Genomic DNA, 21,549 nt, shown 5'->3' on the forward strand with positions numbered 1-21,549 from the left:
TACACAATGATGTTGTGAGGGGCAGGTGGCACAAAATTATTCATTCAGGAACTAGATATGATATGGGGTTCTTTGGTCTCCTACAGCCTCAGGAATAATTTCTGATATAAACAATAACCAGGGCGATGCTATTTGGGACACAGGTAACTTTTCTAATAAAATGTTTGCAGTCTCTGAATCTCAGAGGCCTGGCCACTGACCAGAAATCCTATGGCTGATTCAGAAATGTAGGGATTTTTCTGCTGGATCAGACTGGAGGTCCATGTAGTCCAGGATCCTCAGTATCTCCGATAGTTGGATGTTTTGATTCCCGTTTAGTCCGTGCTCTAACTAGTACCTCAAAATAGAGTGGTTGTACACCACAGGGTATGTCTATCACAAATCACAGTAGCTCACGTGATCATGTATAATACCGTCTAGCTTGCTCTCTTGTCTCTTTCTAACCTTCTCTCCTGTGAAGGTAGACAGATGAAAACTCAGATTAGGCAAGAACGTGTAACACTGTGAGACAATGAAAAAGCAGAGACTCGGCTGGGACATGATGGCTACTCATGTTCTGTGAAACAGCCCTCAATCCACTTCAGTCTGCAGGTTATTAGTGTGACCTTGTTTCTCAGAACATGTCTTGTGGCCACTGTCCTTGGGGTCTGACTCTTTATTCAGCTACAAATTAAAGGCTGGGGAGACACCAGGGAAGTGGCCTTTTTTCAGTCTTTTTTTTAGGGTGGTCTTATTAACTCTTTGTCTCCCCCATTGCCTCTTGTGTTTTTCTGATTCTACCTTCCAATACCCTCTTTCTAATTTTGTTTCCTGAACACTTTGGAATCCTTATCCCAAAGTGGAGGAGGGAGGGTCTCAGCTGAGCCAAATGTGAGCAGAGTTACTTCATGCTGACATTTCAGCGCTGTTTGCAAGCTGCTTGGTGGAAAAACCCAGGAGTTCGGTACCTAACAGTGACACTTTGGCTTGTGACATGATCATAAAGAAGTAAAAAACCATTAATGAAAAAGCATTCATTAAAGGGTGGGGTGAAATCAATGCATGAAATGTGAAATGAATAAGCAGGTTGATGAAAGCAAACGTCTCAAGATGGCCTTAAGCTGTATAATTGATGGAGTGCAGCACTTGGGAAGCCTGGTTAAATATCCTGAAAGAATCAACCAACCAGCACACAGCCAATGAAAACAAACTTTGTTTTATTAATTCTATTTATAGCTTGATTATACAGAGCGTTGCATACCCCCACGTCATTGCATCCCAGTATCCATACAGCATGCATTATGCAGTAGCAACTGCTTGCTTTTCTGAGGTCTCTCTTTGATGTGCCCATGAAACTTTTAGCACAGTTTTAAACATTAGGAATTGTAGTAAAGGGAGATCCCAAGCTGGTGAACGCTGATGTAGTTCCACTGTCCAGGTGCTTTGACCTCCACCAGCTAGAGATCTGGTCCCAAACGAACAAAAAAAGGAACAGGAATGTGTTAGCATGTCCATGAGCTTCAAATTGTCTTCATTGCTTACAAGCCACTTGACTGGCATTTAGAGGGCAGTAGTAATTTGGCTGTACACTTTTGGGGCAGGGAACATCTTATTGTTCTATGTTTGTACAGCACCTACCTGAAGGCTCCTGGCTCACAAGTTTTACTAGAATATGACTACTAGTATCACTGCTACCACTGAAGTTATTTTGCATCCTGCTCCCATATCTCTTAACTCAGTTGAAGCACAGCTTGCAGCTCTTCCAGTGCACATGTAGCAAGTATCCAATGCTGCTTCTATAAATATTTTCTTGTCTTTTGCCCTGTGGCAGAGGGTAGGATGGAAAGCAGAATCAGCTACAACATTATTTCTTACCTCCTTCCATAAATGGAGCTATGAAGAACATACTGGATATTGTGCTATTTAGTCCCAGTTTGTACCTTACTTTGGTTAACTGCTGTTTTTTTGACATGGTTTACAGTGCTGTCTGGAAGATCAGTTTTTCTTTCCCAAGCTACTCTACTGCATGCACACACTTGAACAAAATCCTGCCATCACATCCAGCCTGTTTAGCTTTGTTTCCCCTGGCATCGCTATTAGATACATTCCATATATTTTCTCTTTATTCTAGTGCTTCTTTTAGTAGTTGTTTTTAATTTAAGAACTTGGTCAAACTATTAGCTCATTATATAAAATTACTGGATGCATATCTGGAATTCTACACTGGCTTGCTTCTTTTCACCTATTTGTTTATGAAGTATATTCATTTTTGAAAATTAAAAGAGGGTCAAGAACATGACTGTTCATTAAATGACTCTTGCAAACTTAATCCCTGACTCTGAAAAGACCTGAACGGGAGGATCCCTGGAACCATGCAAAGGCCCTGGATTTCAGTGGGACCCTACATGGACATTAATGATGCATGCCATTGTGGAATGTCTTGAATGATCTGGGCCTTGACTATGAAAGTAATGATGAGATTACTATTGTCTTATCGTAATCATTATTATAAGACCAGTAATGACTGTGGTCTTAGAGTGGGCTCAGCACTACATTCCTTACCAAGTCAAAACCCCCACTGACTTGAATGGGAATTGTGTATTCAGAAGCAATATGGGATCAGGCTCCATGTTTCTAACTGTTTCTCTTCTGTGGGTTCCAGTGACTGCTTTAAAATGCCTGGCTCTTTCTGGGCACCAAGACATCAGTGACGAATGTTCCTTATAACTCATACACTTGTTGAGAGAACTCTTTTGAAGCTTGTGTTCATCATTGTAGATGAAGAGATTTGCAAAAGGTGAATCTGGGGTCTGATGCCAAGAGGCCTGACATTCTCCCAGCAAAAATCTCATACACTCCTCCTGAGGAGGGGAAAGAGGAGTGAACATAAGAATACAGACATTGCACTAAACACCAACATTTAGACTTGGATTCAGTGATGTTCTTTTAGCTACACCCTATAAGTAAGAAATCTTAGGGGGAGACCAGGACTGCATTGTTGATGAACAGGGAAGAAAGTTTATGTGTTGTTTTGTGAGACCTGATGGTCACGTGTATCGGTAGGGAGGCACAATCTCTCCTTATCTGTAGATGGAGGTATTTTTTGCAGTTGAAGCTAATTCTTGTCTAGGTAGAAGAGTTTGGTATCCACTGCTTGGGGCGGGATGCCACTTCAGGGTCAACTAATCATCTTCTGTGTAGGCAGACCATATGCTTGTATTTATTTGGTGGAATGAGATTTAATTACTGGGTTGAGGGCTTGCTTGCCATTCAGTTAACATCATTATTATTGTTTGCTACCAATCCAGTCTGTGAGGATTAATTTCTTGTTTACTGTATTTGTCTTGTAAATGAAGCTTTGACCTTTCATGCTAACTAAACAAGATACCAGAGAGCATAGAGGAAGTTAGGTAATGAAAGGACTGACAGAAGCCTGTGTTAATATTAAAGATTAATGAGAACTTCCTTCTGTACCTGCTGAGATAGGGAGGGTCTATAGTTTTGGTATTTTGTGGCATGTCTATGTTGTCAAAAGGACCTTGCTGGAGGTGCAGCACTCCCACTGCATGAGCTCTGCACCCTGAAATGGGTGCAGTATAGCTGCCGGGAGGGAGGGGAGTGTGTTGGGTGCACGTCCAGTGAACTGGAAGTGCTGTACAGCTCTCCCAGTAAGGGGAGGGTCCTGAAAGGATTGTGTGTAAATCCGTCTGAACCCCTCAACACAGCTGAGAAATGTGCAGAATGGTCAGTTCCCCGCCAATGCATCTGGCCCCTTGCAACAGGCTGGTGAAGAGGACAGAGGGATGCTGTCTTAACTCTTCCTGGTCTCTCTGAGCTATGTGCATACCTACTGATTCAGGATGGCCTGATCCTGACTTCAGTGGGTTTTGATTCAGGCCCAGCAGAAGCAGTTTTTGCACTATGGTTCCCCAGTCTTTCTGTGGGGTATGCAAGAGGGGAGCACAATATTCTCTTAAGCAAGGACTGATTACAACCTGACACTACTTATACCATAATTATAGTAACAGTAATACAATCAGGTCACTGAGTTTCTTATGCTAAAGTAGTATGGGATCATTCCAAATTCTTGACTGAGGCTCTGGAACAGCTATAGTCTAGCTAGAATGATCCCAGGGAAACCATTCCTGACTTTACATAGGGCCTGGTACAAGATCTGTGGAATTTAATTAGTGCAGATGTAATCAATAACATGAGTAATGATATGGCTAGCTAGTGAGTCTCCAAAGCCAGCTGTCAGCTGCCTTGTGCTGTTGGTGATATATACCTGTGCAAAGGGAGTGCAAAACAAGCAAATAAAATGAGTAATGTCTTAGCTTTGTTATGTACAACACTTCACAAGATGCAGGTCAAGCAAGGATCAGGCCTTCAGTGCCTTGATATAAAGATCCAGCAACATGATGGAGTCACATTAACAGTGTTGTTAGTTATCATTACAAAAGAAGCAGAAAAGTTACTAGAAGAGCATTCCTTTCCAGTATTGCAAAGGTCAAATCCAGGAAGAGAGTGACCGGTTTTTCTTGTCCTTAAATCTAAGCAGCAGGGATGTGTGAATCTTGAGACCTGGGATCTGAAACTTCTTCAGACAAATTTGAGGCTTGAAAAACTTATTCACATGGTTAAGTGAGTTTTCTGTAAGAAGATTGCTACGAGTAGCATGTTCTATTTAGCATGGACACTATTTGCATTTCCCTGTGAGGCTTTCCCCCTCCCCTCTCTCTCCTCACTTTTCTGGTCTGCAGTAGGAAGTTGCTCCTTGCCACACGGGCCATTTATAGATGTTACATTTCTCTAGGTTAAATCCAGACTGCAGCTGTCACTATATACTGGTAGACATCTGTAGTCTTAATTAAAATTGACTCCAGTTTGAATTGGCTAATCCTCATTGTATGGAGGTTAAAGTTAATACAGACTAGCACAGTCTGAACTAGGCAATTTAAATGGTATTAATTAACGTGTATATACAGCAGGTATCTAGGGCTTGCTGTTGCTTGTGCCCACTACCAGGTGTAGGAAGAGAGAGCAGTGTTGTGACCCTGATTGTGAGTGGTGGGTAGTGTCCAGCACCCCCTGCCATCTCTACTGCGGATATGCAGAAATGCACAAAAACCTCCCGGATGGTCAGTGATCATCTATTGATCCATAATTCAAATTGAAATTTGATTTGAACTGTGTAATGCAGACCTGTCAACACTATTTAGAAAATGGTGAGCACGTTTACAAATGGCCGTGATGACCAATACTACTTCATTTGTTTTTATTTTCCACTGTCTGCATCTCTTAATCATTCTCACTGACCAGATGTAAACTCAACAACACTTGCATTCAGGTCAGATATTCAAGCTGGTAATGAATGTCCAGGAATATCAGGAACTGAACAAACCACACTTATCTATCTTGTAACGGATGTAGAGTACAGAACTTCTACAAGAAGGGGAAAGAGATTGGGGAAATTTGGAGAAATTAGCATTAAAATTAAACTTGGGGGTCTGCTCATTGCTGCAGAGACGAATTGGTGAGACTGTACTAGAAGTTAAGCAGTACAGAGGAGGGGCTTGCAAATTCAGATTGAGATCTGCGATTCCTCCTTGTGCTGGTAGAAACCTCCTGTTGCATAAGGTAATGGGATGTTTATGGGCTTTGTGTCTTGGCAGCTGGCCAAATTGCTAGATTGATCCAAACTGGACCAACCTGTTCTCCAGCTGGCAGACTTAATGTGGACAGTTTCTGATCATAGGACAGATTAATTAAATTCAGGGTGATTACATGCCTCCTTTAGGAAAAAGAGGAGGACTGTTTCTCATCAGTATTAAGTCAATTTGATTTTTATGACCCCGTCCTACATTCTTTTTGTTTTGTTCATGTATATTTCTTAGTGAACGTAGTACTGGTAAAATAGCACTAACCACAGAGACTGAGGTTAAAATCCTGCCTCCCACGAAATCAGTGGAGGCAAGCATTTACTCTGAATCACTCTATTCAGAGAGCTGGTATGCTTAGGTCAGTGGTGGGATGAAGATGTTTCATGCCCCAGACTAAAGCTAAGACTGCAGTTTATTCACTACCTAGGCAGGCAGGCATCACTTTTACTGTTGCATTTTGTCAATAGGAGCATGTATTAGTTTCCTGTATCCAGCTTTTATAACATTTCTCCATGTTCTTACCCCAGTATTTATTGCTATTAGGGGAAAGTGTACAAATTAAGAGCAACTGATGCTTTCCCTTTGAGTTGCTCTTATATGAGATTAGGGCATGTGAGAACACTAATACAGGTTTTGTGATGCAGCACCACTTATTCATGGGATGCCTTTGCATAGGGTTTAGGATTTTGAAATCTTACAGGACATGGTGGGGTTTGTCCATCTACAATCCATCTTGGCTTTCAGAAACATTGAGCAGCCATTGTTGCATGGGAGATGCAGATCCTCAATGTCACTGAAAAAATCTATCTACAGGCCTGAACCAAGCCTTAGTGAGCTGCCAGACTCCTGTTACCTTTGTTGGTGAGGAAACAGGCTGTTTTTGCATGGGATGGCCCACAGGTTGCAGTAGACCCTGCCATACTGTGAAAACACATCCATTCTTTTCCATTTTCAGTTACTTTAAAGTAAATTTGCCATTTTTTTCCTTTATGAGTCTTCATTTCCCCTTTCAGTTGTCTGCAGAAACATGGGAGCTGCTTTGTTTAGAGCAGTGGTTCTCAACCTTTTTGGTACAAAGACCTATTTGTAAACAGTGATGACCAGTTCCTACCCAGTGCCCCTCATTCTTGACCTGCTTTCCCCCACTACCCCCAGGCTCCAGCCTCCCGGTGTGTGGGTTGGGTTGGGTTGTGGGGGTAGGGGATGGGAGAGGGCCAAAGTAGTCCCAAGCAGCCCCATGCAGGCTGTTTCAGCCTGCAGTGGAAAAGCCAAAGTTTCCCATGTTTTTCTCCTTTAAAAGAGAATCCATTTTTAAAGTTTGTTCACAACCTTTCATGCAGCCTTTAGGCCCGCTTTTGGGTTGCAACCCACAGGTTGAGAAACGCTGGTTTAGAGATCTTTAACATATACTTTAGTTGCTGTGGAACTGAAGTTGTGCCTCACTGTGCTTGTTTGCTTAGGTAAGCTCACTGCTTGCATTTGCAGACGTGGAAACACAGGTATGCAAAATCGGCATTGTCCAGTAAGGGATAAAGGCTGGTCAGTGTGTGGAACAGCTGGTGCTTAGAGGCTCTTTGTACTAAAAATAATTGCATAAAACAGTAGCTCAAAAGAAAACTGCCTCATTGCAGACAGCTTGGCAAGGTCTTTCTGCATAGGGCTTTTTTCCCTGCACTCTTAACATAATTTTGTTTTCAGACATTGTATTAGTGTTTGCAGCTGGGTATTTAAAAATGTCAGTCATTCCAATGAGTAGCTCTAACAAGAGAGCTTTATGTCCAGTCCTTAAAAGCCCAGCTCTAAACTCAACACCGGGACACAGAAGCAGAATCTTACTTTGGTATTTAGATAACAGAGGAACGGTGAAAAATGCCCATGGTCTGCAGAAGGTACTTCAGGAAAGGACTGGAGCGCATGGTTGGTATGTGCACAGGGACAACATTACCAAAAGAATGGTAGCAGCTGTGTCTGTGAAGCCTATATTTAGCTAATTCACTGATCCTTAAGGGTACATACAGGCATGACATTTAGATCAGCCTAACCAGAGTTGGCCTGATTTTAAATGCCTAATCATACAGGTATGCAGATATGTTAAACTGCCCAGAAAATGGCACATCCAGTCTAAGGTTACTTGAGTAGGTGATTGGGTTAACCCAATCTTGCAAATGTCTGTACATCATTGCAGTGCAGCCCCAGGGTTAGGAAAGTCCAGCCACTTGCCCCCAGCTCTATGTGCTATTCCCACCCCTCTAATCCTGACTGCGCTATTTTTAGCCCCCTAACCCACCGTGCCCCCATGGACCCACTAGGCCCCCTCACTACCACCAAGGGCTCCTCCCCCATACCTGCCAACCCCCCTAACTCTGCTTTCCACCAATCTCACCTGTCCCTCCCTCTACCCTGAGTTACTTACACTTGTCTTATTCTGTGGCTTCCAGGAGCAGCAAACAACTGCACATGCTGCTCCTGCTCTACGTTCACAGGGCTTAAAGTAAGCAGGGAACAGCTGTATGCACCCTATGAGAAAAATTACCCCTTCTGCCTGTGCAAATACCTATGTGTTTTTGGAGGAATTTGTGAGTGCAACCCTTTTGGCCTTCCTGCTTGGGTACCCTTAAAAGAAGTATAAGGTATTCTGTTTACAGCAGTTTGAAGTAAAAAAACATTTCAAGGTAAAATGAACTGGAAGACACTGAAGTGAAAATTGTCCAGAAAATTGGCATGGGTCTTTGCAAGACTGAACTCTTTGTGCTTTGAAAGCCTGTTAGAAGAATCTTGCAGGATAGAACAGTTTGTTGCACAGCCTTAGCTCTTCTGTGTTACTAGTATGGTCAAAATACTGGCATATGAAATGGTTTGTGCAGGTCCAAAAGGGATGCCAGTATGAAATAGTGCCCCACAGATGTGTTGTTGTGTAAGTCACCCATTATGTTCTGTCCACCTGAGCAGTAGGCCTGTTTCAAATGCTTATATGCTGTCCAGGTGCGGAGACAAAGTATTCTTAAGATAAGGAAGATGCTCTCATCTCAGATAGCCTCTCATGTTCTGATTATGAGTCTGCTTCTGAATTGGAAATGGCCTGTTCTTGAGAGGCTTTGGCTTACTCTAAGTAGTGGAGCTGCTTTTGGGCAGCTTTCAGAAATGGAAGTGTTGGGACTCTTTTAAGTTATAAGGTCAGTGGATCTTGCAAGCTTTCTGATCCTTTGGGCCAAATTCTCAGGAGAATAGTTTGGCTAGTGCACTCCCTTTAAGAAGGGCCTTTCTCCTCTTTTTAAGAGGACAAGTTCCAGACAACAAGCAACAGTAGTAAGAAGTTGGGGGCCTCATGAACAGCCTACTTATCTACCATTTTATCCAGATGCTTTCCTATTATTTGGCCTCCCAGAGCTCCCTTTGAACTTGTCAATAGGAAGCATAATCCTCATTCTTAGTAGTCAGCATGATTTGGCCCCATGAGAGACGTTTTGTTTCCTCATTGAGAGTGTAACTTTCTTTCTAGCTTGTGTATTTTTAAGATTTCCCCTTATTTTTAATTTGTTGCAGGCTGTTTTGTTGGTGTCTGAGCCTGGGAATATGTCAGTTTGCCACCGTCTGTTTTTGCCATTTGGGAAAGCTAATTTTGCCACAGGGTTTGCTTCTTAGCAGCTTGCGACAAGATGCTGCCATGATGTACAGCTGAAGCTGCCTTCACAAGGACCCAGACACACTTCTGGGGAAGTTTCTTCTCTCTGCCTTGGGTAATCTGTTCCCGACCAGCTCTAAATTGTTCTCTTTCCTTGAGGGTGTCTTCTGCTGCTTTTTAAATGAGTTTCTAAGAGCCATTGATTACTGCCTACTTGAGGACAAGAAGAGCTATAATCGCTCAAACTTATTTCCCTAATTTAATCAGTAAGTCACTGAGTGTTTTAGACTTTGCAGACTTTTGTTGCATTTCAGCAGCAAAAAAAAAAGCACTAAACTGCCCTACCTCAAAAAGAAAAACCAAACACCCTCCTTCCACCCCACTTCCAGACTTATTCGTACAACTGCAGTACAGGAGGACCTGATTCTGTGGGCTAGCTAAAACACATGAGAGCCCTTGGTGAGCACTTGGCCAAAGGGTTCAAAGTTTCTGGTTTTCCAGGTATGAGAGCTTGCTGACTTCTCTTTGGAGTGGGATGCCATGCCTTGGCTGGTAGATAAATGCAAGCACAGTTTTGTATATACAACCCTTATCTATTGACACAGCATTTTGAATGCCGTTTTCTGTTGCAATGGAAAACATCTGTACAGAGTGTGTTTCCTCATGCTGCAAAAATAGATGGCCTTTGACATGGCCTGAGGTAGAAGAACAGTTAACGGTAGTAAATGACAAAACCTCTTTGAGAAACAAGGCATGGATAGACTCCTTACAGATTGGCTGGAAGGAAATAAAGATACCCTGGCTGCCTATCTATGTCCTGGGGGTGGGTTGCACACTTTAATCCCAGAGAGCTATCTAATTAAAATGCCTCATTCATCATAATGTCTATTAAGCCCCCATGCAATTAAAAATGGCCGTAGGACATTTTAGCTAAATCTCATTTGACAGGTTTTCTCTGACGTGCCCCAGTGGCCATTATAAAATGCATGGAGGCTTAATAGAAGTGATCAGGTGATGCTAGAACGCTTTTAATTGGAATTAAAATATGAATGAGCACATGTATAGGCAGCCCCAGAGTCCTACCTGTGACTTTCACAAGTGAAGTGATGCATGACCTAAAAAAGCATTAGATATCTTTAGGCAGAAAGATCCATCTCCAGAGTAACATGACTATCAGGTGAAGGTGTTGCCAAAGGTTACAATACCCCAAATATAATTAATCTTGCTCTTTGATCTCAATTAACTGAATCTAGAGTGTAATTGAGAGTAGCATTTGCTCTAATAAATATAAGTTTGTTACACTAGCTTACCCTCAATGCTTCATTTACATCAGGGTGCCCAACTGCTAAGTGGCCAGAAGCTGCACATTACATGGGCTGCACTAGTGTGAGCCATGGGCCCCCAGGCTGCCCCTGTCTTTGGTGCACCTTGTGCTGGTGGCCCCCTTCTCCCCCTCCTCCACATCATGTGCATCAGTGGCTCCTGCACTGCATGCATGGATGCCCCTCACTGCAAAAGCCAGAGGCTGAAGAGGGAGCCCAGATAACCTCACTGCAGCAGCCGGAGGGATGGGGGAATAGTAGCTGGATGGGAGCCTGGGGGGCCACCCACTGCATGTGGTCCACAGGCCGCCAGTTGGACATTGTCTTTGTCTTGCCTCTGAATCTTGCTGATTGTGTAGCTGGGCATATAAATGGGAAAACTAGGCCAGCAAACTGATAGTCCCGGCAACCCACCCTGCTAGGTGGCAACCCAGATGTAGATAGAACTAGGCTCTCCAGCCCATGTCTCAGATCTAAGCATACCTGAATACTGGAGAGATGCATGTATCTAACCTAGGGGTGGGCAAGTATTTTGGCTGTAGGGCCGCTTAACAAATTTTGGGGAAGTGTTGAGGGTTGCAAGTGTAGCCCCACCCTCTGGTTGCCATCTTGGGACCCAAGGACCTACCCCCTAACCCCTGACCTTTGCCACCAGATGTCTCTCCCCTTGCTCAGGAAGTACTCCTTTTTTGGGGGGGCAGAGGTGGTTTGCATGTACAGGTAGTCCTCGACTTGCAACATTTTGAGTTACAACGTTTCATACTTACAGCGTTTCTAAACTGACACCCTGTTTCAACTTTCTGATGTCAGTTTCGGCTTTACGATGCTTGATCTGATGTGACGCCATGATAGCGAACAAGTCGCTGTGTCACCCATCTCCCTGGAGAACATATGTCCAAACTTCCTTGAACGCTTTCTTTAAGAAAGTAGACAAGACTCCAGAAAAACCTGCAGACAAGGCTTCTGAGAAGAATCCAGCCAAGAACCCTTCAAAAAGTCCAACCAAGAGCCCTTCAAAAAGTCCAGCAAAGTCACCTCAAAGAAGTTCTTCTAAATCAATATGATTGCTATTTACAATATAAATACATTAATGTAGCTATATTACTCATCTATAATTGATCTGAGTACAAAATTCTGGGTTATTTTTGGTGAAAAGAAGGTATCGGGCCTTGGTTCAGAAGCCAATCCCCCATTTATAAGATTGTTTCCTATGGGAAAATCAGTTCTGAGTTGCAACGTTTTGACTTAAGATACCGTTTTCAGGAACCAATTATGTTGCAAGTCTGAGGACTGCCTGTATATTGTGTGTGGAGGAGTGGGGGGGGGTGTATGTTGGGGGTGAGTGTGGTTGGGAGAGGATGTGGTTGGAGGGTGTGTGGGTATGATGCAGGTGGGGTGTATGGGAGTGTGGGAGGGGTGTATGTGTGGGTGTGGGATATGTGTGTATGCTGGGGTGGGGTGTATATGTGGATGAGGTGTAGGGCGTGTGGGTGTATGTGTGTGGGATGTGTTGGGGTATATGGTGTATGGTGGGGTGTGTAGAACAGTGTTGGGTGTGGGGGTGGGATGCTTGAGCGGGTGTGGGTGCGTGTGGAGTGTCATTGGGGTGTGGGTGGGCTGAGTGTATGCATGTAGGGGGCTTTCTCCCCCTACCCGGCTTCCCCCTGCCTCCTCTTTGTGGTGGCTGAGACCAGCCACTCCGCGGGTGCGGGGAGGTGGAGGGGGGATCAGTGCTGCCTGCCTGACTGGCAGCGTGCTGCAAAGGGTGGGAAAGCAGCTGCTGGCAGGTACTAAGAGAAGCCACTAGAAAAGGGAAGCATCGGACAGGGAGCCTCGCCTCGCACTGCTGGCTCTTGGTCTCTGTCCCACACCTGCCTGGCAGGGCTGCACCAAGTCCACGCTGGCTCCTGCTACTGCTCCCATCCCATCTACCTGTCCCGTGCCTTCCTGGTGGGGCTTTGTGAGCAGCTGAACTCCTTCATGCCCCCTTCCATACACATGCTTCCTCGTCCAGCCATGCACAAGCAGGACCAAAGTGATCTGCAGGCAGAGCCCACTTTGCTCCCTTCAACACTGCAGCTTTCTCTCCCTACCTGCTGCCTGGAGCACTGCAGCAGGGACAGGAGAAGTTGCTGACGGCTGAGGGAGACCAGCAGTTCCCTGGATGGCTGCAGCAGTAGTAGTAGCAGTAGCAGGCCTGCCTGGAAGCTGTATCTGTTGGCTGGGACTGGTGCCTTTGGGCGGAGGAGGCTGGGAGTGCAGTACACATTGCCCCAGGCGGGAGTGGGCAGGTCTCAGCCCCATGCAGAGCACAGCGGGGCAGTCGCTGGCTGGGCTGGATACAAGTAATTGGTGGGCGCTTGCCTGTGGGCCAGATCCAATCAGCTGGTGGTTCACATCCAGCCTGCAGGCTGTATTTTGCCCACCCTGATCTAACCTCTGTGGCTCATTTCCCATTGTAATGGTAGCCATTCTTACTTGGCAGGCTAAGTGTGGATGGCAAAATAAGTATCCTTGGGAGGAGCTACTGCATTTTCATCATTTTAATTAAAATCTGCATATTATTATGGTATTAAATTCTACTTCTTGTGTGATATTTTCCCCCTGGACATCTTTAGGGGAGAGGTTTGCTATAATATGCCAAAAATCTGGGATGCTATACCTTTAAGATGGGAAAAGACCTTGGCTTTGATTCAAGTAGCTTTTTTATCTTTGTATTGATTAGGTTCTACTGATGTCTGAATGAAATAATTCTTAGCCCAGTAGGGAAGTCTAAATGAGAGCTTGTGGCATTGGGAAAGAGATATACTGAGGACAACTCCTTAGAGTTACACTTTCTGATCTGGTATTGCTTTTCTTTTTTGGGCTTTTATGACCAAACGCTTATGTGATCTATAGAAAGGTCATTAGTAGTGAAATGATCTTAATGCTCAAATCATGTACTGTTTCTCAACTTGTGAAATAAAACATTTTGGAGTGGCAAGTAGTAAATAACAATTTTGTGAATAGGCCACACACAGAAATAAGTCTTCTCTATAAAGAAAATGTGAGGTATATTAAAATAGGGCTCAGTTTTTAACACAGGAATGTATATAAAACTTCAGCAAAATGAGCACAGTCTGTCTAATTGACTCTAGTGAGATTTCTTTGTGTCTTTATTAGCGAGGATACTAATCATAGCTTGTAAGTACCACAGGTTTAGATGGTTTTGGATTGGACTTTTTTCTTTTTCCTCCTTGATTTTCATGTGGAGTTTATTAGGCATTCTGTTTGAACCCAAGCCTCTGTGAACTTGCAGAAAGCTGAGCTTGCCTTGGGGTAAGTAAATGAGACATTCTGGTAGGCCAGGAAGATAAGGATTTTCAGTGATTTTTGAGAGAGAAAAGAGGAAAAAGAAGCTTATGACTTTAGAAAGTATTAATTGTTCCATGGGGAACTTGCCTGGAAAGTTGGAAAATATTATTTGTTGTATCATGCATTATATGCATGGCATCTTCCAGACCCACCTATGACTGAACAAATAAGTGGACACAAGTCCTATCTTCAAAGCCTATTCTTGAAAGAATGCATAGACTGGGCGTGCAGTACACGTTGCCCCAGTTGTGTTGGTGCTGGAGTAGCAGTGGGCAATATGTCAGATATTTCCATACTTAATGTCAGATATTGCCATACTTAATGAAATATAAAACCAGTGGCATTAAGAGTTATAATAACACAATTAATGTGAATAGTGTTGCTGTAGCTTTAGGGGAAAGAACTGCAACATGCAGATATTTCATCCCAAAGTGGAAGGGTGATGGAGCTGAGAGGTTTGGTTCAGAACACTATGGAGAAAGGGGTCAATGGTGAAAAGTGGATCTCCATGTGAAATCCAGTCTTCTCTTTTCTTGGTCCTACAGGTAGGGGTTGCTTGGAATGGAAGGCGTGGTTATACTTGGTTAGATTATATATGAGTATAGGCTCATGTGTAATAAAACTAGACTAATGGATTACCCATACCTTGTTTGTCACGTGCATCCTTCTGAACTACTTGTTCAATTTGGTTCTGGATGTAGGGGTGTAGTTGGTAGCTGTATTGGTCTGAGACAAAATGATATACAAAAAACTAGAATTCTTAGTTCCAGAATTATTTGGAACTATTAGTTGGTCTAATAAAAGGTGTCATTTTGCACCCAAGAGTTCTAGTTTTTTGTATGTCTCCTATGGTGTGAACTCAGTGCCTGAATCAACATTGTGTATATTCCTGTGTGCAGAATCAAGGATTTTGATTGCTAATGAAAGATGTGGAAGTGAATTGAAGTACTACACAACAAGAATGACATTCTAAAATGTTCCAAGAAACATTCCACACACTTAAGTGTTCAAATAAATTAAGACACCCTATGTAGGGACTGTGGGTGGGGAGGGGTTAGGGAAGAGCTATTGAGAACTTATTTACTGAACACATTTCTATAATTCTCTCAATCTGTTCCTATAGCAACCCTAATGTGAAATGTGTTGCTAGAAAAGCATTAGTTTCTATAGAAACAACTTGTCCTATAAGTGAAAAGTTTACTTTGTAAGACACAATACCTAATATTAGTTTTTTGGCTTTTTTTTAAAGTGAAACCACCCACACAAATACGTTGAATCAATAAACAGAATACCATACCGCTCAGAACTTCTGTGTTTTTCAATAAAACCATTTGCTGACTTTGAGTGAAGTCAAAGTGGTTGCTTTGTGAACATTAAGCTTGTAGAAGACTTGCATTGTATGCTGGAAGAACGTCTTTTGGAACGGTACTATCTGGCAATAGAAGTGTGAGCTGAAGTTTTGGCTTTGTCTTACAAAAAATTCTCTTAGTCTTTCTGTTTCAGTATGCAAACTTCCAAATTGAGAGCAAAACTACAGCTAGAAATAGGATTGAGAAAGAAAGCACTTCCACTGACTTCTTAGTCCCCTCAAGCCATTTGAGAAATATTTATTTGCCTGGACCCAGCCATTAAATCTGCAGGTCAGTTCCTAGAATATTTGTCCACTTTCACACATTTTTTAATGGGACTTTTGAATGCAGGAGAGAAAACAAGTTGTCTGTTTCTATTTACCCAAGAAGCCATTGAGAGATGTGCCCTAGCTCCCCACTATCTGTAAGAAGCTTGGGTCTGGGTTTGAACTTATTCCCAGTTGTAGATTATGTTTCACTGTTCTCTCCCTAGGTTCTTATGCTGCCCTTATCATTATGACTGTGTAGCCTCTGTTTTGCTTCCAGGATCCATATTATGAATCACACCCCAGCCATTCCCCACTGTTCTATACAGTAAAAGGAAAAAGTACAAAGGCCCTAGGTCAGCCCTGAGCATGTCTCTCAGGTGAGCTACCTGATGTGCTTATGACTGCTGTAAGGTGGTTACATAGCCTCAATCCTGCAATGCTGACATGCATTGAGAAGGAGTAAGGAGGTGGGTCATGTTTCATGATGGTGCTCCCTGGCGTGGCATGGAGCCCAAGTGCACTCCAGAATTGAGTATGAAGTATATGCCTTACATCGGTAAGGGACCTCAACCACAGCCTCCACATAGGAGGAAACCTTGGAGAAAATTCCCTGTCTCAGAAATGTAAACAGATACTACTGTGGGTCACTGGTTTAACTTGGTCCATTATGTTCTGGCATCTTATAATGCACTCTCTAAAGCCGATTTTGACATCTTACACATATGTGACACAAGTAGTGAATACTTGTAAATACTATGAAATCCTATGACAACAACAGGAGATGGAAAAGTGGGAGCAGCAGAAACAGCGGATTGCAGACCAAACCAAGAATCTGGAACCACCCACCCCACATGGAAACACACACCTGAGTTGCAGCAGTCTGTCAACCCCAGATTGGCCTCGTCAGCCGTCTTTGGACCCACGGATAATACAATCGTGGAAGACCATCATCTTTGACTGTGAGGGATGGCCAAAGAAGTGAATATTAGTAAAGTACAACTCAACACAATTTTCTGTACCAAATCAGCCATTTCAACAGGGCTTTTCTTTTCCTTGCATCTCTACCCAACACGTCAGGATCTCCTTGATATTCCAAGATCAGGTCTGTCCTTAAGGTTTTCCCACCCAAGTAGTTAGTTCACCCTTAAGCAACACTGCTGTGATGACAGCAGCTTTGGTATAGATGCAATTATACTGGCAAACCAGCCTCTTGACTGTGCCAACAAGAATACTTCTTCTCCTCGGCCCCCAATCCCTTAGGATATGCTGTGCTTCTCTGACAGTGGTTTGTAGGTATAGTGTTACTGGCATAGCTGTACCAGCAAACCGTTTCTCATATACACAAGGCCACAGTTGTCATGGAAGCAGTTTCCCGAGCAATACATTTGACTTATTCTGCCAGGAAGCTTATTGTTTTATAAAGTGCTAACAGCAAAGCTGGGTAATGGATTTTTTAAAGTGTCACCATGGTAACGGGTGTCATTCACCTAATTACAGTTTCAGATATAGATATCTGCTCTCTGCAAAAAGGAACTGAAAAGTGATTCAGAATTTATGAGGATTTATGATATCACAAAGATTCCTTTTATTACTCTGCAGGTGTCATTGTATACATTGTGCCTGATCCTGTTCTGAGTTAAGCTGATCTGAGTTAAACTGGAGCTCATGGGGAATATGTTAAGGATTTTCTGCTGTTTTAAAAAACGTATTCATTTATAGTTGTTTGGTACTACATTGCCTTAGCAGATAGTTCATTCACGTACTCTCTTTATCATTAATAAAGGGCCAGTTTCCTATCACATGCATTTTTTTACAGCACCATGTGTTTCTGAATCACTGTGCGCTTCACAGAATTAATTCACACAACCCCTCCTGTGAAGTAGGTGTTGTATTATCTTCATTATTAGGTTAAGTAAATGGAGTTGAGGACAGGTAAAGCAGATTACTGAAAGTTACATAGTCAGGGGTAGGATCCAGGATTCTTGACTCCCAGGCTAGGGACAGAAGTTACACATAAACCATTCTAAGTGATCAGAAACTGGTTTAAACCTGTAATGGAACAGAAGTTCAGTGCACACACACCACTTTCAAAATGGCTGAAACTGGTTTAAGATAAATCTTGCTGAATGTAGTATCAGACTTAACTGATTTAGGTCAAACCAATTTATAGAACTTCTGTCCCAGACCCTTTCCTGGTTCAAGTTAAATCACAGTTCCCCAGCATCCCAGGATGCTTTGCAGCCCTGGGTTGGGCTAGGATGTCTGTTCCCAGAGCACTATCACTGCTCTGGCTGACTGAGAAAACCCAGCCCCAGACCACTGCCGGGGTCTGTCTGGTGGGGGCAGAGCAGCTGCTCACAGGCTTTTCCTCACTCACTGCTGGAGTGGAGTGGAGGTGGGGTGTGGCCAGACCCTGGGCCAGGCTGGCAGAATGAGGCGGGGGGGAGGGGCTTTAAGTCCCCTTCTTTGCCAGCATGGGACTCTTGCTGGGGTGTGCCGGGGGACAGGGAAGAGCCTCTGCCTGACTTTTCCCCACTCACCACTCAAGTGTGGGGGGCAGTCAGGCGCTGACTGGGGCTGGCAGGCTGAGGCAGAAGGGAGGGAGAGGGGTTTGAGCCCAGGGCTGGCAGGTCTGCCTGAGTGGGAGAGGGTGGGAAAAAACTTTAGCAGGGGCAGACCTCCCCAACTTTTTGAGTGGGGAACAGGGGGCAGACGCCTGCAGGGGATGTCCCCCTTTTCCTGTCCCCCACCCAGGCAGACCTGGCTGGGGTGTCATGTAGGCAAGGTAGGGGCTTTAAACCCCGCTTCCCCCACTCCCTCAGTGTGCTTGCCCAGGGCTGGGGTATGGCCACACCCCAACTCTATCAGGGAAGGGGCCAAAGAATAGGCAGCAGAAGGCCAGGGCTAAAGGGGCTTAGCCCCACCAAATACAGGCAGCCTGGGCACAGGCTCTGGGTGGCTGCAGGGAGGGATGGGGGGTAGGGATGTGCACGGACACAGATGAGCAGCCAGAGCCAGCAGGGGCTGGAAGCTCAGCCCAGCCTGGCTGTGTGTGGAGCAGCACCCAGCTGAGCAGGTAAATGTCTGGATGGGAAAGGGCGCAAGGGAGAGAAGGGGCACGGGGGAGGCAAATTGAGGTCCCCATGGGGATGGGGGTGAATGTGGCCCTGGGGCAGGTTGTGAGACACTAGAAGCATGGCAGCCCCCCACAATGCAGACCCGAGTAGGGGTCCCGTGCAGCCATGGAGGGGGTTTAAATCCTCCTCCCTCCCAGGCTGCTTGGGGAGGAGGTTGGGGGCAAAAGCCTGGCAGGGACTGCCCCCCACAGCAGGGAGCAGTTGGGTAGAAGCCTGGCAGGGGCTGCCCACTCCCCATGAGGCAGACCCCAGCTGGGGTCCCCTGCATGCCAGGAATGGGGTTTAAACCTCTCTCTCCCCCCCTCAGCATGGTGGCCCAGGTCAGGAGAGGGGGAGTAGGTGGTGGATGATAAGCCTGGCAGGGGCACCCCCTCCCAGCTGCTGCTGCTCTTGGGCTGGGGTCCCATGTGGGCCATAGAGCGGGGTTTAAAGCTCTCCTTTCCCTGGCCTCAGCATGCTGGCCCCAGGCTGGGGCCTGGCCCGCTCTACTCAAGCAGAGGGAGGGGAAAAACCTTGGAGCTTTCTCCCTTCCCTTTGGTGGCAGGCTGGGAGGAATGCTCTAGTGCCGCCCAGCTTCTGGCTTGAGCCACTGCAGGCATGAGGCTGAAATTCTGGAATCAAAAATGCATGTCTGTTCACTTGCTTCTCAGTTCAAGATGCACATTTTAGACTAACCTGGAAAGACTGAACTGATTCAGCCTCTGGCTTTTTGAATGTCTATACTTAGCCCCAGTCTCCTGCTCTAATCATTGTGCTTCTAGACTAGATTTAGAGTTTAGATCTCTTGAAGGATTTAGAAGCCTAGAAGTCCCAGTGATTTCAACTGGAGTTGTAGGTACTTAGGAGAGTCAGGCCACTTATATCTTCAGATGTTGGTTAAAAGATAAAACCGCCTTCAAATCCCACCATATTTCAGTTCCTAGATGAAGTATTCTGGAGAAGATTTTTGACTCTATATTCTCTCAGACCCATTGTTTCAAGTATATCAAATTAGAGACTAAAAAAAAACTGTAGTGCACATAGGCTAAGTACAGATAGTCAAAAAGCTTGAGGCTAAATTGATTCAGTCTTTGCAGCTTAATTTAAGCTGCAGAGAAACAGAAGTGAACAGATGTTTACCTTTGATTCAGAAAATGCAGCCACATGCTCAGTAGCTCAGCCAGAAGCTGGGGAGACCTAGAGCACAGCTTTCTGACATGTAGTCAGCATGGGCTGTATATTCACTTCCTCTTCCTGCTGCCTTCAAGGTCTCTGGGATTGACAGTCCAAAATCACAGCAGCAGGACTCTGCAGCGTTGCTCATCACTTCCTCTTCCTGCTTCCAGGTGCCTCTGGGATTTGTAGTCCACAGTCACAGCCAGCAGTAAGTTTGAGTGGGGGAAGGGATGTTTAACCCCCTCCCCCCCGGCTGCAGACCCCAACTGAGGATTTCCCAGGGGGGACAGCTCCCTCATAGGATGGGCTGCATCCTAGTTACAGTTATAACAGTGTAATTTCTGTCCCTAGACATAGTGTTGCTGGCTGGAGGTGAGAATTGCCACTGGGGTTTTGATGTCTTCTGGCAGACATAACTATTTACTTTATTTTAATTGGTTTACAAAGAGCTTTCCAGGATCATCAAGTTCTGTAGTGATGCTCACTGAACTTGATCTTCTTCTTTGCATGAAAACAGTGTTGTTTGATCTCACTTTATATTACTTACAATATTAAGTGCCTAGTCAATGCAATTCTTTTTTATTTATAATTTTCTTTTAGTTTTCTCTGACTTGCACAGTGCTCTATGATTTTAAACTTGGTTGAGAGGAAAAGTGAGATAATTTGAAGCCTTTAATATTGCATCAACCTGACATGACTTTCTGAAACTGAATCTCTGCTTTCTCTCTGGGGGGTGTCCATTCCTGTGTGCTAGTGAGTTGTATACCTGTAAAAAGAGATCTGTTTTGTGTCTGCACATATGAAAGATGAGAGCTGGCCAGATCTGAGTGAAACTGCATGTGAAGTCATTGCATCTGGGATTCTGTTTCCTGGGGTAGTCCTATGAGTGAAAATATCTGGGGCTCTATGGAATGGGTGTGCAAAACAGGGGGCAGGGTTGGAGAAGAAGCTTTTCACATGCAACTTGTATAAAGGCTTAGCATAACTGCCCACCTGAGTAACATAAGGGTCTCCTTGCTAATGTTTCAAAAATGCTAACTGCCCTTCCTCATGTCATCCCTTCATGGTACGAGTGTGTATTGCACCACACAATGTGGTAGTGAAGTGGATCCACTCCTGAGGAGTACTAGTAGTCATTGTGCCCATCTGGACTGGGGCTAGATTCTGTCGTGATTGAAATGTCCACAGTACCTGTTAGGGTCAGCAGATTGACAAGTGTGCTAAGCTGTTCTCAAGAAGCCTTAGAAAAAGACTAAAAGAATTTAATAGAAAAAAAATGAAAGGTTAATCACATCTTCCTTGATGTGTCTTCAGATGAGATACAGGGTTGGTATATTGGCAGGAGCTGCAAAGGAGAAGGCTCTTGAACGAAAAAAAGCCAGACTGTGTCATGGAAATCAGGAGAGAGAAGAGGAGGCCAGTGCTAGAGGGACTCAAGAAAGGAACAGAGAAAAATAAGGTCCCATAGGTCTGAGGCATATGCTTCTGGAACCAGTGATGATCCTGAATGCTGTGCTCCATATTCATAGATTCATAGATGTTTGGGTCAGAAGGGACCTTAGTATATCATTGAGTCCAACCCTAGGTATTAAATCTCCTGCCTTAACTTTAATCAACCTCCATCAGGAAACTAATAATCTTCTAGGCTTAAAATACATTGAAAGATATTCAGAATAACATAAATGCCGTGGCTGGAGCTGCT

At 44.3% G+C, this 21,549-nt stretch overlaps 1 long non-coding RNA gene across 3 annotated transcripts in view; it reads left to right on the forward strand.

Annotated features, from left to right (window-relative positions):
* Positions 1–21,549, forward strand: part of LOC149856695 (uncharacterized) — a 279,751-nt gene that overhangs the window by 37,943 nt on the left and 220,259 nt on the right. The window lies entirely within an intron of this gene.

This window comes from Crocodylus siamensis, chromosome 10, assembly GCF_052110815.1.
Source record: "Crocodylus siamensis isolate JL-2025a chromosome 10, ASM5211081v1, whole genome shotgun sequence".
Lineage (NCBI taxonomy): Eukaryota > Metazoa > Chordata > Crocodylia > Crocodylidae > Crocodylus > Crocodylus siamensis.